The 16,680-nt window shown below is 36.8% G+C and overlaps 1 long non-coding RNA gene across 1 annotated transcript; it reads right to left on the reverse strand.

Moving 5' to 3' along the window:
- Positions 1–7,387: 7,387 nt before the first annotated feature.
- On the reverse strand, positions 7,388–14,801 carry LOC108398617 (uncharacterized). The gene is made up of 5 exons (XR_001853465.3): positions 14,685–14,801; positions 12,676–12,739; positions 11,662–11,682; positions 10,367–10,471; positions 7,388–7,806 (listed from the first exon to the last, which is right to left on the reverse strand). It is a non-coding gene; the product is annotated as an uncharacterized lncRNA (long non-coding RNA).
- Between the last annotated feature and the right edge of the window lie 1,879 nt (positions 14,802–16,680).

The raw sequence follows: 16,680 nt of genomic DNA on the forward strand, positions 1-16,680 counted from the left end.
AAACTGTTTTCTCCTTCCCTCTGTTGTGTAATTGGCCTGGTGCCTGTCAGTTGCTGGGGATCTGCCTGCAGAGTTTCTTCCAGAAGGTGGGGGGAGAGGACAGAAAGGGGTGAGCATGTGCCAGGGCAGGAGAAAAATGGGTGAGTGAGAGCGGAGGCTGAAGGGGACGAACAGAGCCAGGCATCCTGTAAGCAGTAAATAGGTTTCTTTCACTTTATCCTTTCTCTAGAGTATTTTTTTTTTTTGGCTTCATCGGTTTCACTAGTGTATTTGATTGGGCTGGGAACACTTTCCCCTGGGAACCATACCTGACGGTAGTCGGCATAATCTATAAACCCAAAATCTGTCTTCATGGTGCCATATTTGGGTGGGCTGTCTTAAAGATGTTGGGGAGATACCCAGAAGATCCCTTGTGAATAAGGGTGACCCCCTGTGGATGGTGCAGGTAGGGATGCCCCTGTGGGTGGTGTGGTTCTCCCTGGGAACCCCCATCTGTAGGGCTTCTGCTCTGGGAGCCCCTAGTGGGGAATTAGTCTAGAGTAAATTGCCTAGATGAATGGGCCTCTCCACAGAACTGGGGGAGATATCAGAAGCTGTGGAATTAGCCTTCCATGATAGAATTACATTTTAGTTTAAAAACATTTTCTGTAGTCTCAATTTACTTATGTGATAGCCCAATGATAGCATTTTTGCAAATACCAACAGCAAAGCAGGAAGGAGCGATTGTATTTGTCCTCTGCACAATTATCCTTACTTTCTTTCTCTCTTTGATTTTTAAGTGAAATCCATAGCAGGAGAAGAGGGCATTTCTTTGAGTGACATTAAAGGAGCTTAGGGCAACTGTTATGTACCCATGGACAGAAGATATTTAGAAATTAGCACTTAATATGGACCCAGATGTGCATGAGTCCCTTACTGCAGAAGCAGATAAAATGAATTCCTGTCACTGCATTCAGAAGCACAGGGTGCTCCCCCTAACTCTTGCACTAGTGGCACAATTATTGCATGACTACTTGTGAAGCAAAGGAAATGATTAACAATAATACTAATTTATGTGGGCCATTCAAACACAAGATCCTAGGTTTTGCCAAAGTGCCACTAGTAGGAAGATTCAGCACAAAATATCTAGTTATGATTGTTTGTAATTTTTAGAGAATGGGTCATTCTGGAAAGCCAAAATTGCTTTCTTGACATACTTCCCCTTGTGGCTTCTCCCAGCCTCTGCAATCCACAGCCTCTGCTCTAGGCATCTCCACCTGTTGAATGGATCATTGGGTCTAACTTCACAGTTGGTCTTCCAACCTTACCTGTCATTTCCACAATGTATTTTCCACAACATCACCACAAAATTTTTAAAAATAATAGGTATGTCAGATAACTGCTAAAAAACACTTCTCTGCATTCTAATAATTTCTAAGTTAATGTTAATGATGCTAAACATGCTATTCAAGGCCATTTGAGTTTTGCACAGTAGATATTTGTGACCCTATGTGTTACTACATTTTAAGTGTCATTCACACTGTTTGCTGAGAACACCATGAGCTTCATGGCTCTGTGACTTGACATTTTGCCTCTAACCAAGAATACCCACCCTCACATTTTCTTGGGGAGTACATATAAATTCCCATGTGTTCCCAAGATGGGTTGAAATTTGAGCGCAGTAGTGAAAATATCTGGCAAATATCATACAAACACAATTCCTTTAGTGGTTGTGTACAATTATATTTGTATTTCATAAAAACCAGGTATAAAAATAAACACGTAGATAGGTGCTGGCAGTAACTGTAGTTTATTTAATATTTAATTATTGAATTCATTCATTTACATAGACTAGATACATGAGCAAAGCAAAAATCTTAGCATTCATGAAAGTTGTGCCCTAAATGGATGAAAGACTTGAAAAACATAATAATTAAGTAATATGGTTGGTTTGAGTATGATGTATACTAAGGAAAAATGGTATTGAAGAAATGGAGTGGGGAGTTTTGGCAAGGATTGGTTTTCAGTATTAGATTTTGTGGCCCGGAAACATCTTCCTGATGAGAAGACTAAAAACTTGAATGAAATAAAGAAGCAAGCTGTACAGAAAGCTGGGAGAAGAGCAATCCAGTACAAGGCATGAGAAGGGAGCATGCCTGCATGTGGACAAAAAGCAAGTGGGACAGGGTGGTTGACCTTGGGTGCATGTGGTGGAACTGAGGTCAGAGAAGCACAAAGAGCAAGAAATGCAGGAATGTTAGGACATTGTGATGACTTCCAAAGACTTTTACTCTGAAAGTCAGCTCATGGCCATGATTATATCAGGAACTAGGTATATATTCTCCTGCTTTCAATATCTAAAAAAAGAACATAATAGATGATAGTACTATTTTAAGGCATCATGCAAGCAGAAATGAAGGATTTGTTCCTTGAGAGAAAGAAAAGAAATGAAAATAGTCCTCTGATTGCCCCAGCTCATTTCCTGGAAGGAATTTACAAACTGCAGGGCAGGAAGGTGGGGCCTAAAAAGAATAAGCAATTCCTCTGAGTTGAAGAGAAATAGTTGAGACTAGTGCTGGCAAGGGTCTACAATTAACACAACTGAAAACTAAAGAGGAGAAAATTTCAAAGACAGGAGAGAACTGAGGAGAGAAAGGATTCTGGAGCCATACAGGGATTGTCCTTAATCTTCTCCTGAGTTTTGCTCAAATAAATGTGAGGAATCCCCATGAGGCTGAGACAGAATGCTGAAAGGAGCATGTTGTAGAAGCCCTGGACCTCAAAGGAGGCTGAGAACAAGCCATGTGCCTGCCACCCAGAGTGCAAACACCTTGTAATGCACATGACATTGTTAGATGCCTTAGTAGCAGTTAAATAAGGCTCCTAGTGAAAGAGTCTGGATTGCCTGAATGCCCTGGATTGCCTACTAGAGTTAAAAGAAAGCCCCTGAAGTGAGGAATTGTTAACAAGTTCCTTCATTGTTACCCAGAACATAAGTTAATAATTTTTAAAGGAATAAAAAAAGAATAATTCCAACCCCCAAAAGGTAAAATCACAAGGTGGCATCCAAACAAAAATACCAGGCCAGGAATAAAGAAGGAAAATATGACTCTCAATAAAGGGAAACCTCAGTCAGCATAAACAGACTTGGAAGTGACACATATGATAGATGTAGTAAATTGTAATTGTCTAGTTAGAACAGGATATGTATATTTATTGTAAATGTATACTATATGTTCAAGTTCAGAAAAGATTCAGCATGTTTGAAAACTATAATGCCTAAGATGAAATGTATATTGAATGTAGTTTATAGCATGTTTAGAAGGACAAATAAGGGAACCAGGAAATAAAGTACTAAAACTATTCAAATTAACATGGACCAAGAAACTGATGTAAACAGCATTATACAGAGTGATTCAATGAGTGTAGGCAACTATTTAATAATAAAAATCTAAGTGTAGTGTGGTGAGGTGATGGTAGGACAAATACTTGAATAAATAAATGGGTAAGTATTTTCCAAATACTAGGAATGCTGTTTAGAGAGGGAAAGATGGGGTGAAGGGAGGAAAGGCTCTGTTTAGTTAGAACAGGATAAGAACCTCCAGAAAGGGGAAAACAGCTGCACAAGAACGTCCTTGTTTTTTTCTTAATGTAGAAGGAATGTCCGTAGGTTTTTTGCTAGCAGTTAGAATCACATAAGTATGCCGCATTTAGAAACATAGACAGCTTTCAATGATACTAGTCAAAACACTGAACAGCATACCCGAGGGATAGAAATTAGACAACTCAGCAAAGCAACTCAGCTAAGTCTGAAATACAGACCCTAGACAAAGCCCAGACACAGGCACTGTTGTCCCCTCCCAGCGTGTGCTGGGAGTCTGTACTTTTGCTTTTTCTGAACAAGAAAAGGCCTTTTTCTCCTGCTTGCCTACCTTGAGCATCTGCAAAGTTCATTCTTCGGCTCTGTGAACATGAATCCGGTATCGTGTTTTGGGGGCTCGCTGGGGATTTCCTTCTGAAGTGAGTATCGGCATTTGCACTCCTCTTTTCCTTTCGCTGTTCTCATACTACCAACGCCTTCTATGCTGTGAAATATTGGGTGCCCGTCAGCCATTTAAATAGGACTAAGCTGGCTGCTGATCTCAAATCTCAGGCATTAGGTTCCTCTGAGTCTCCCTCAGTTGATCCCCTGTCTCCCTTGGGAGTCGGGAATGTTGGCAGAGTGGGGGCCAGAATTCTCTTTCGAATTTCTCCATGGATGTGTGGAAAACAGACCTCAGGGGTATTATATAAGTGAAATAAGCTCCTCTGAATGATGAATATTGTAAGGTCTCACATATACATGGAATCTAATATAGTCATGCGCAAGGAAGTATAAAGGAGACTTCCTTTTGCAGGGGCTGGGATGAGGGCAAAATGGGAAACTGATGGTCCATGGATACAAAGCTTCAGCTGTTCCATATACTAAGTCCTGGAGACCTACTGAACAACATAGTGTCCATAGCTAAAAATACTGTATTGTATGCTTAAGATTTGCTGAGAGAGTAAATTCCATGGCAAATGTTCTTACAAAACATATACACAGAAAATAATGATAATAATAATAATAATAATATAATAATAATAATAATAATAATAAAGGGGCAGCAGGAAATTTGGAGGTGATAGATTTGTCTATGGCTTAGGGGGTAATGGTTTTGTAACAGAGGAGAACTGAATTTAATCTCTGGGGTTTAAAATTTAACACCAATATGAATTTGAAGATGAACACTGTGACCACTAACTGATCCCAGTTTCTCTTTATTCTCTCTGTTTTCTGAGTCTCAGGGTCAGAGATTATGCAGAAAGCTGATTTTGCAGAATCCAAGCCATCCTGTCCCAGAGTCTGGAAGAACCGATAAGAGAAACAAAAAGCAATTGTATCAGCACAAGATGGTCTGTTTAGATCCCTAAAAGTTGCTACGTTACATAGTCTGTGAATGCTACAACCTTTCTCCCACAGTTTCCCCTTAAAAAGCTCTGACTGCTTGGCCTTTGGAGGCACAAGTGTTTTTTAAGGCATGAGCTTGCCACTCCCTCATTGGTTGGCAAATTAATAAACAGTTTCTCCCTTTCCTCAAAACCTTGTCATTGAATTCTGTGATTTGAGTTTGGTGAGAAGCACCAGTTTTCAGTAACAGTTTCATGCATATATACTTATTCCCAAAGTCATCAAGTTACATATACAAATAGTATCACCTTCTATATCAATCTCAACTCAATAAAGTGATTCCAAAAATAAAAAGCAAATTTTGTTTTTTTTGAGCCACTAGGTGTCTGGTAATTTGTTACAGTAGCCATAGGAAACCAATATAGGCAGTATGAGGGTATTATAAGTATTATGGCCTTTGCAAACTAATGACCGGGAATGTTGACTTCTTTCTTCCTACATTTTACTTGTGATTGTGAACAAGGCACTTAATTCTGTTCAATGTTGGATTCTTTATGTGGATGTCACAATACCTGATTCAACCGGATTGTACACAGACTTCATAAAACTCCTTGTGGGAAAGCACTTAGTCCTCAAACATAGTAGGTAAAAATGATTCTCTATGCATTTTTAAGTATTTGCTCAGGGTCAGGCATTGTACAGGTGCTGCTGTCTATTGGTTACTGCATTACTTGTACCAGTGACTCCTTTAGGGTCATCACACAAGAGTAAATGAGGTTCAGAGAGGCTAAGTTACTTGGCCAAAATCACACCACCAGAAAGCAAGAGTCAGAGTTAAAACATTTGGAACAATATGTACATGAAAGGATACCTATTTGTTAGGCCATTGATTAGACATTTAAAAGCTGATAGTGAATCTAGCCTCTTCCAAAGGATAACCATGAGCCAAAGTTGTTTCTCAGTGCCTAATTCATGAACACTGCCTAACTGACAGGATGTCTACATGACCTCTTGCCATCTTAAAGACACATATATTTTGGAACTGCACTGTACTTAAACTCCTTTATGAATGAAACTTGCTGTGTTCACAAATAGCGAGCATGGATATTTGTACACATATGAAAGTGCATGTGTATGTGTATGTATATATATGTTTATTAATATATGGGTACATGTTATAGGTAGAGCCTGCCAGATATATATGGGTTAAATGTAAAAAACCCCAGGCAGAGATGAAACAAAATCATGGATTATTTGAATCTGAGTGAGTGCACAGTAAAGTTAACAGAGATGTTGGGCATAATGGAGAGTTCTATTTCAGATTTGTTAAGTAGCACAAGTCTTTCACACCCAAGTGTGTAAATTGGAGGGTCAAAATGCAGTTCATAGGGAGGCACAAAGCCCAACATAGCTGAGTGTTCTCCCAGCTCCCTGTGGCTCTGATTCCTTCCTCAGTGTCTGAGCCTCAGCCCTCTACTTACATTCTCTTCAAATGACTTTGGTCCCAACAGTGGCCCTTTTGTTGTGGGCCACCCTCTAAGGATTAGAAGTTGGCCTTTAGTTTTGGTTGCATTTCCCAGGGAAAGAAACCTTGTCTCCATGAATTTTATTATATAAAATTTCTATCATGGAAAAATTGTAAATCATCAGAATTTGTAGATTTTTACCAGTCAGTGTTTGCAATAAATAGCTGATATTTTCTTTCCAGCTACTTGCTAAAACTGCATCACTTTTCCTTATAAACATAACCAGAATCAAAGCCATGATTTTGATTAGTATTCCAGGGGTTTCATGCAAATTGCATGGATGAGAATTTCTTCCAGTATAGACTATTTCAAAATTTAAAATGAGTTTGCCATGATGATTTTCTAGCCCTAAGAATAAGCTTCCAATTCTGTCATGAACTGCTTTCTTCCAAAAACATTGTACCGTATGATTAAAAATAACATGACTTGTCTTTTCTTTTGAAATATTGAAATACTGACAAAATGTGTGGGTATTAGTATATCATATTTGTAGAAAAATTTTATTGAGAATGAAGATAAAGATGGTGTCCAGTGTCCCTCTCCCAAAGGTATGCAGAAATCATGATGTCCCCTTATACCTCAGACTGAGACCTAAGTTGGACTATAGGTCATTTCAGTTGTAATTAGTTAAGATGAGGTCAACTGGAGTAGAGGGGACCCTTTTCCCAATGTGATTGGTGTCTTTATAAGAGACGGAACTAGAAGATAGCTTTGTGACAAAAGAGACTGAGTTAGAAGTGATGCATCCATTAGCCAAAAAACACTAAGAATGGCCAATCAATACAAGAAACTAGGAAGATGCAAAGAAGGGTCGTATCCTAGGGCTGTCAGGTGAGAGAAAAAGAGAGACTCTACAGACAGAACGACGAGAGCATAGGTTTCTTTTGTTTTTAGCCACTAGTGAGATTTTGTTATAGCAACCTGAGGAAAATGATACGATGGGATAACAAAATATGCTTGATAGATCAGTTTATTATGCAACTATTTTTTTAAATTTTTATATTGCTGTTAACAGAAAGAACAAAGAAGGAAAAATCAAATAGTTCAGAGAATATCAGTACTATTGTTTAGCACTATTGATCATTGATTTCAAGTGTGTCATTCATGTAACACTATTTGATTGGATTTTCTTTTTCATTTTTGAAAAGCTGGAAGTTTTTGATCGGTCAAATTATTTGAAAATGCCAATGTAATGCAGAACATAATACCAATAATACTGCACTCCTTTGAATTGTTTTAAAACATGCTTTTCAAAGTACTTTGGAAGTATTTATTATATAGAAAGCTAAAAAAGTGTTAGTAGGTAGGTAAAAGAAGTTTTGAGTAGGAAGATTCATCAGGAGAAAGAGCAAGTAGGACTTCCCGCCAAGCCTGTGGATAAAGAGAAAACATTCTTTGTATTAAATATGAACTATAGATGAAACCCAGCTAATAACTATGCTGTTCTTTGCTGTGGCTGTTGAGTGATTTCTAGACAGATTGCTCAGTCACTGACCGAGTGTTCACAGTTGTCCATTTGTTGCCATCTGCTCTGGTTGACCAAGTGTCGGGCTTCTCTCTCTCCTTCAAGCCTCTGAACCCTGCTTGCCCCAAGCCTGAACAAGCACTAAAAATGGAATGTGCAGAAGCAGCTGAGCAGAGAGGACACTTTCCATGTCAGACCTTCCTGATCATTTCCCCTTCCTTGCTCAGCATCCTCTTAACTTTTCTGCCAATTTTTGCTGAGTTCCTTTTACGCTTCCAAAGAAAAGCCTTTTTCTGTTTCATGTTGAAAAGCATGTAGTTTTCTGATATTTGAGGGATCTCCCTTTTGCAATGTCCTTGTCTGAAAGAAGTCTCTCCTTTTCAAAATCTGAATCTTTTTAAATTTGACATTTGTAAAGATCCCTGACCAAAAATTGTGTGTTGCTTAGAACCATTCACAGAAAACACTTTATTAAAATAATTCTTAAGTAGTCAGGCAATCAGACTCCACTTGTTGCTCTCTATACTACTCCTTTCTCCGTTGCAGCTCTTATTTCTCCTCCTAAATTATTTTGACAGTTTCCCAAAGAACTGCTTTGTCATATGTCTGCACTCCCTGTCACTTTACTTGCCATTCTCCTGCTTGCATAAAGGCTAAATAACCTATCCACTCACATCACTTCCTTATAATGGACATTCTGCCTGACGATGGCTTGCTTTTACATCCATCTTTAGGACTTGCTAATAAGCCATCAAGGGCAATGATTCTGACTTAGTGGCATTTATATCTGCAGTAGCTACATCTCTGCAGGCTCTTGATGTGCCCAAGAAATATCCAAGGCTCACTGAGTACATGCACTTGGGCCTTTATATCCTATGACAGTTACACAAGGCATTTCATTTATTTCCAGTTACTTCTTCTCAAGTGTTTCAAGAACTCCTTTATTTCCAGGTCTACACATCTCATAGTATAATTAAATACCAAGCATTTTCTTTCCCTGGTCACTCAGGGAGGGAGTTAATAAATAAAGAATGCATATAGAAAATTTCATTGAATGAATTTCTTTGATCTTTCTTTCTCCACTTTGCACTTCTTACAAGAGGTTGTGGTTCAGTTCTGCATTTTAGCCTACTTGGCTTTTCAATTTGAATGCTTAACATAGCCAATTTATCTTCTTAACATCCCCTACTCGAAACACACAAAACATGTGCACAAAGCAAAATTCTCTGTCTTAAAAACAGAGAAACAGATAACCAGGGAGGCATCGTGGCATTGCTGAAAGGCTTATTACTGCTGTTAATCCAGTTCTGATAACCGGAGTACACTTCTTTTCTGTGAGGCTTTGCCCATTTGGTCTTTCACTCAATCCATCATCAATCTCTTGATTGCTTTTTCTCAGAGCCTCTTTCTCATAATTCTTTTAACCCTTTTATCATCAACTATTTCAGTGGCCTCACCCCTCCTCTGAGATTGAGCCTACATATTTCATCCTCATTAATGTCTCCCAAATAACATTTTTAATGTATACTTCTTTGATCAAATATCTTCAACTGCTGTCCAATGCTTTGACAGGGGTGGGGGTGGGTCAAGTTCAGAAACTCTTTACCCTGTCACTAATGGCAACAGGAAATTCAATTTGAATGAATTCTCTATGTCCATTTGAAAATAATTGAAATCTTTTTGAACTATATAGGACAGTCTTCTTCTGTCTCCAAAATATTGTTGTATTTTGCATCTAAATACTTAATCTTCATAGAATTTGAGACACTTAAAGCTGTTTTAGATGACATGACTTTCTAAGAGGAATTTGGGAATATTTCCTGATTTTCTCATTGGTGGCATATTAGAACAGTGGTCCCCATCCTCACTGCTCATCAGATGCCCCAAGGCAAAGTGTCTGAAATTTTATATTCTCATGAATCATATGTGAGTCTTATTAAAATGCAGATTATGGTGCAATAGGTCTGGGGGTGGCCTCAGATGCTAAATTTGAGACAGATTCCCATATGGCCCTTGTGCAGCTTCTCCAAAGATTACATTTTAGGATGAAATGTTCAGTAATTATCCATACAGATTTAATGCAGGGCAGTCTGTGGTCACAGTTATATACAATTCTCATCAAGGGCTCTATGTCTTTTATAGTCTTATCAATTCTACAAGTATTAAGTATGAGTATAATACCTATTTTGTCCATGAGCAATTGGAAGTTTAGAAAAGTTTAGGATGAGTTCAAGGTTGTGAAATAGTAGCCTCCATGCCTGGGATACAAACACAGGTATTCCTGTCCCTAAAGTCCAGAGTTCTTTGGAGACATTAGATAAATAAATACACTTTAGGATAGCTTTCCCTGGCACATTTCTTCAAGGGTGCTACTTTGGTTTTGAGAGATGGCTTTTGCCTTTTCTTGTTTTAACTGTCACCATCGACACTTTTGGAGAATATAGAATTTCACTAGGCCTGGCTTACCTCTGTCAGGTCCTGTGGTTACTTAGCAGGGCCAAAAGGAACTGGAAATGCACCTGATGGATTACCTCCAGCAAATGATGAATACTGTGCCGGATCTGCGAAAGACTTTGTGTGTTACAAACAAACAGAAAGAGAAAATTGTGAGAATTGAGACCATGACATGGCAAATATTTCACAATAATTTCCTTTTAAAAGTTAGGTCATTAAAGTTGGTAGGATCTTATATGTCATCTGCATGATTGTTTTCCCAAACCTTTAGTCTGGGGGGATGTTTTTTGCTTTTTACAAGAAAAAACCTTAAAAGAAGGTAAAAGCGATAAGATATTCACATTTTTATAGTTTGCCGACAATTCTGTTGTTTTATAATACACGTGCAGCCATTGATTATAGGTCGACACTGTATATATAAACCACTGACAAAGGTTTATATATTCTTTATAGTATTTATTTTAAGCTCCTACTTTAGCTATCCTTGAATATTCCAGTTAGGAGGAATTTCCTAATGCCAGGTTAGGGGGAAGTGAAACTTCTCACTTCAATTTACAATGAGCTTACTGTCTCTGAAAACACCTTCCTTTAATATTTGCTTCTGTTAACCAAGTATTCACAATTTCCTTCTGCATCTTTTTATTTGATGCCATTTCAAATTCACCTATTTACTATATTAGCATTTTAGAAACCTTATCACATTGATGACATGTTGAATAACGTATCAATGACAGCTTTCATTAAGAAAAATGATAAATAAATGAATTTTTTAAAATCTATGTAATTGTCCATTTAAGTTAACCTAATGACTTCATCACATTCGAAAGCATCAGAAGATGGAGAATAACCACATCATATATGTTTTTAGCACCCTCTATGCACCCTTAGGCACATGTTCCACTTGATAGAGATAGAATTTCAACTGTTCTTTAGATCAAGGAAATTATTTACCAGACGAAGATACTTAAGTTCTGAGAGAATAATTGGCTTCTTCAGGGTGGCATTATGAGTTCTCATCTAAATGTTACTGGTATGCAAGACTTAGAGGTCTTTTATCAGTGTATCATAAATAACTAAAAACAGAGTATACTTAAGCTATTCATCATAGAGATGCCTCAGAGATAAGTATAGATCCTTCTTTTAGAATAAATATTCAGGGAAGAAAATACTTTTCCACTATTCTTTATCAAAATGAGAATGCTTACAAGGTCATAGTCTCTATACCAATGATGATTCTGTTCAAATAAAAGCAGATTATCATTGTAATGCATGTTTAATTGCCAAACCATTGAATGAAAGTGACCTACCTGCTCAAATGAGGCAGCACTCTTGGGAAAAAAGAAAAGAAGAGAATAATGAACATTTTTATTTCATAAGTCCAAATTGAATGTAAAAATGCCCTTAGTTTCCACAATTGTGATTAAAATAAGTGCAAAGACTTAGGTAACTGATACACTAAACTAATTTTATTTAATGACATCTTCAAGAGAGTAAAGGAGAGAGTATTGGTCAAATTCATTTGCTACATTGAAACACACTTCTTTTGTGTGTGAGAGGAGAAAATCTATCATGGTGATAGAAGAATGAAATTGATAAGCTAGAGTTTGGATTTTGTGAACCAAATTATTTTGTATGGATGTCTTTTGTACATATTTTCAAATATTTATTGAGCTGATAGTGGTATATTTTTCTCTGTTCTTCTTAGATTTTTTATTTTCCTACTTCTATCCTGTTTAAAAAAAATGTGATAGACTTTGATGCCATAACCAATTTGTTTTTGAAACACCCACTAGAACTTGTAGTAATTGATGAGTGTTTTTATTTTTGACTAATTTCTCAGTATTTAGACACAAAGAATGCCAAAGTGTAAGGACCTATATGTCTAACAGAAGGAAAAACAAAGGTAGGGGGAGGAGAAGGAGGAGGAGGCAGAAAGAGTTTCAGAGAGACCAGCTTTAACCTGGGACAGACAGTTGTAAATGACATACAAGTTGGGAGCTCTGGCATTTGGTATGTGTACAGCTTTGAATATTTCAGTGTCCTTTATCAGCCTCTTAGCCCCACATCCTTTTGGAGTTCATTTAAAAAATGCCTATTCACATTAAGCAAATTAGACTTGAGTTTCTCTGTGTGAATGTGGTGTGTACTCAAGATTTATTCTTAATCCTTAATGAATTTATGGAGGTGAGTTCAAGGAAAATGCCCTTCTAAAATCATTAAAATTTATAAAGCTGTATTCAGGTCAATGCATATATAAGGCACAAGGAAATCTTTGAGCAATTACTGAGAATATAATCTTCAAACTTTCCTGTTATACTTACGATCATGGTAACCATGAGAGCCATAATGAGGGCAAAGATAAAGATCTTCATATTTGGCAGCGTCCTGTGAAGGCACGTGTGAAAAATCAGTAGCACATTCATTCCTGCTTTTACAAACCAAACATCTACTGATCAAACAGCTTCAGGACCTTCTGAAACATACTAGAAGTATGAAGACCCTCAAAACACATTTCCTGACATGGTGGAACTGAGAGACTAGTAGGGGACATTGGTAAGTAAAGAAAAGTGATGTGATAAGGAAATGCTAAGGTGCTTCAAAAATACATAAAATGGATATCATAACCAGACCAAGAGAATGTGGGGTTTAAGTAGAGGGAAAGCTTGTGGTATGTTATATAGGATAAGTAAAGAGAGGTGCTGGGAGATAGCAAAAAAAAACTACTAAGAGACAGGGTAGCTAGCATGCTGGAAGTGAAATAGTTCATTAGATAAGAAAGACAAAAATAGAGAAGGGTGACCACTTATTATTGGAAGATTACAGGTGCCTTATACAGTGAAATTAGGATAATGATTAGGGAAGAATTGTAAAAGGTAAAATGACAAGCTGTAGACACTGTTTTATAATCGAGTTAGTGAAAATGAGCCAGTTTCTGGCTTGAGAATTGTATAGATGGTGTGACCTTGGTATGAAAAAATCAATGAGAGGGAGCAGAGAAAATTCAAATTGAAAAGGAGTTTCAGGAAAAATATTTGTAGATACTTTGAGAAATTGAATTGGTAAAAATAATATAATATTCAAATAATCTTATTCAATAAAAGTAACCGAATCTGGGATTCTTTAATATGTTTTTGTCATTTTGTATATGCAACTGAGCCTATTCTGTTGCTATTGAAGAGAAGTCATCAGATTATTTATTTCTGAATGGTAGACATCTGAATGAAACATTTTTCAAACTATAAGGTAAATAATGAATAAGAACACTTTTACCTGATCTTCTTGAAGCATTAGTTGGATGGAATTACAAAAACAGCTTTCATCTAGGGGTGATATAAACGATCCTTCTGAAGGACTCTAAACCCTAACACATGAAGCAGAATCCGGGAATGGTGGTATTTCCCTTGTTGTTCATCTGCTATTTGCCTAATTGGTTGTTACTTGGGACTGTAGCATTACACAAGCCATCAACATTATATACCACCTGGTGAAGTTTTTCTGTCATTTACTACTTAGGCTAAATATTCAGTGATGATATAATAAAAAGGAATATAACTTATAGGGGTATTTATAACCAGAATTTCATTGAGCATAGAAGATTGAAGGGAAATTCACAGCATAGTGTTCTACAGAGATAGATGGATAGATGGATAACTAGATATAGGTGTAGATAGATAGATAATGGCTTTGAAAAAATGTTTCTCAAAAACAGAATGATAATAGTTTGAAATAGGAAAACCAGCTTTTAGTTTTTTCAGCACAATCATGAATGAAATGAAAATATATTGAATAAATGAAGTATTAACATAATCTATTACATAATGATAATTAGGCAAAAACCAAACCATTTTGATTGATGAATGAGACACCAAAGAGGTAGCAGAAATGAATTAATGATGGGAAGCAAGTACTTCTGAAAAAGGTTACTCAAATGTTTGAAATAATACACAAATTTGCCAGAAGACAGCTTATGCTACTCAAGACATCATTTTCTTACAAAATTTAAATTTGTTTGAAATTAATGGTAAAAGTTATTAAAAAGCGGATGTATAAGTCAAGGAAGTAAAAAGCCTTCTAGAATGTTCCCACCAACAGAGATGGAGCACATACCTCCACTTGCTACACCATTCACTTTGTGCTATGATTGCTGTCAACATGGAGGCAATGCAATCCTCAACCTACCTTCAGATCCTGATATATAGTCATTTCCTTAAATAGTTTCTTCATGAGAAATTAGCAATAAAAAACATTTATTTTATATGTGGTTTCAATTTATTCCAGCAAAACCAGATTAGAATAAAACAGCATATACGATTGTACGCGAATATATTACCTTTTACCCAAGATGAGACCGAAGAGTCAGAGGAGCTGAAATTCTGAAGCTTAAGCGATGATGTGTGCTTCTAGAGCACCGTTGTATTTATACAAACTGAAATCCTCCAGTTGTTTTTCTAAATGTGAAGTATGAGATCATATTATGGAACTGAAAATAATGCCCATATCTGTCCCCACAGACACTAAGAGCAAACTTCACAGGGTGACTTTACAATCTGTTTCCTGTGAGGCAGAGTCACCAGGAAACAAATGGAGCCATCAAATGTTACTGCCAGTGTTAGTCTAGGCAGATGTGAATGAGACAAAGGGAAATGTATGCTGGAGTAAACCAAACATAGAAATGAATCGAAAGGGTAAGAATGTTTCTGTAGGACACCGTCCACCCTGTTTCAACAAGTACATGTCCAACAGGGAACAACTCAAAGCCAAAAATGATACCATCTTACCTAAATTTTGCCTGTGTTCATCTAATAAATGATAAGAAATGGCATAATAAAATTGGAGTCATCATTGATGTCAAAGATGTCCTACAAATTTTAAATGGTACTCTGATTCCATTGACTTTAGAATATTTGAAGTTTGAAGAATATTAAAATATTCGGGAAACCCAGTAATCCTGTGTTTTATATGATAAATCAATTGTCCTGATTTTTAATGTCAAATAACCATAGAAGCTCAGTACTTTGTATTTTGCATAAAACTGGGTGCCTATGTTTTGGAATTTAATATATTTCCTTTGAGTCTTTAAGGGCTTTATTTCTTAATGGATGCTTTCTTTTGAACTTACTAACTAGAAAGAAGGAAGAGTTAGTCTTCATTAAGTCCCTAGGTAAATTGGGATAGAAATTCACACCTTTGTTAGTGGTTAGATAATTCAATATATCAATTTATGAATATCAGAAATTCATTGTTGAAGTTTAGATAACATTTATGTGGTAGTTCATTGTTCCTCAAAGTGTGGTACATTGGACCCTGAGAAACAGCATCACCTGAGAGCCTGCTGGAAATGGAAATTCATAGGCCCTCTTTCCAGACATGTTGAATCAGAATCTTTTAGGTGCAGTATGAATTCCATTCTAATGATATACTTAGTTGATTATTTGTATGCTAAAGAGTTTGAAAAACCTTATAACTCATAAATGTATTATTAGTTTATAGAAGATTCTATAAATATAACTTAAGGTTTAATTTAGTGTTAGGTGAAACATGTAATTTATCGAACAAGTCCACTGATACTATTTTATTCTCTGTTAATATACAAAACATAAATATTTTATAAAGACCAAAAACAGTTAAAGCGAAGTCCAATTTCTATCATACTTATTCTTTTTTCTTTGATTTCTAAGCCTTGTAGATATATAGTCAATCTCAAATGTAAAACAAATCCATCTAGTATATTCTTGATGGAAAAAATAGATATGTAGGGCATAATAAGCACTGAAAGAAGTCTGACTTTAAAAAGTATGCCCTGCTCATTCCATTGTGGAAAATCAAATGATTTCCCTCCTTCTTCTTCTCTTTCCCTCCCTTCCTCACTACTTCATCCCCTCTTTCTTCCTCAATTATTTCTTCATTGATTCATTTAAGCAAAGTTCTAGGCATTATTCCAGCAGACCTGGGACAGGCAGGCTAGTGAACAGGTGAACTAATGCTCCAAAGCTGCTCCCCAACTTCAGCAGCAACCAAAACAAACTGCCAGCTAATAAGACTCGATAGATGCTAGTACACACATTTCAAACCTATAGCTATGCTGAACTACTCATAGTTCGGGTGGGACACCAACATGGAGGCCTTATTGCACCCACCATTTTCTGCTTCACCATGAAGGAAGTGTGGGGATTGCGTGTGACAGTGGGAATCATGAATAGTGGGCTCTGGTCGAGGTTAGCCTTCCTGTGGCAGCTGTGGGTTTATCCTCCTGGAACAGTATGTCATTTTAGAATATCGATGGACCAGAACACGTCCTGATACTTTATAATTAAGACAGATATCTC

This window comes from Manis javanica, chromosome 5 (assembly GCF_040802235.1).
Source record: "Manis javanica isolate MJ-LG chromosome 5, MJ_LKY, whole genome shotgun sequence".
In the NCBI taxonomy this organism is placed as follows: domain Eukaryota; kingdom Metazoa; phylum Chordata; class Mammalia; order Pholidota; family Manidae; genus Manis; species Manis javanica.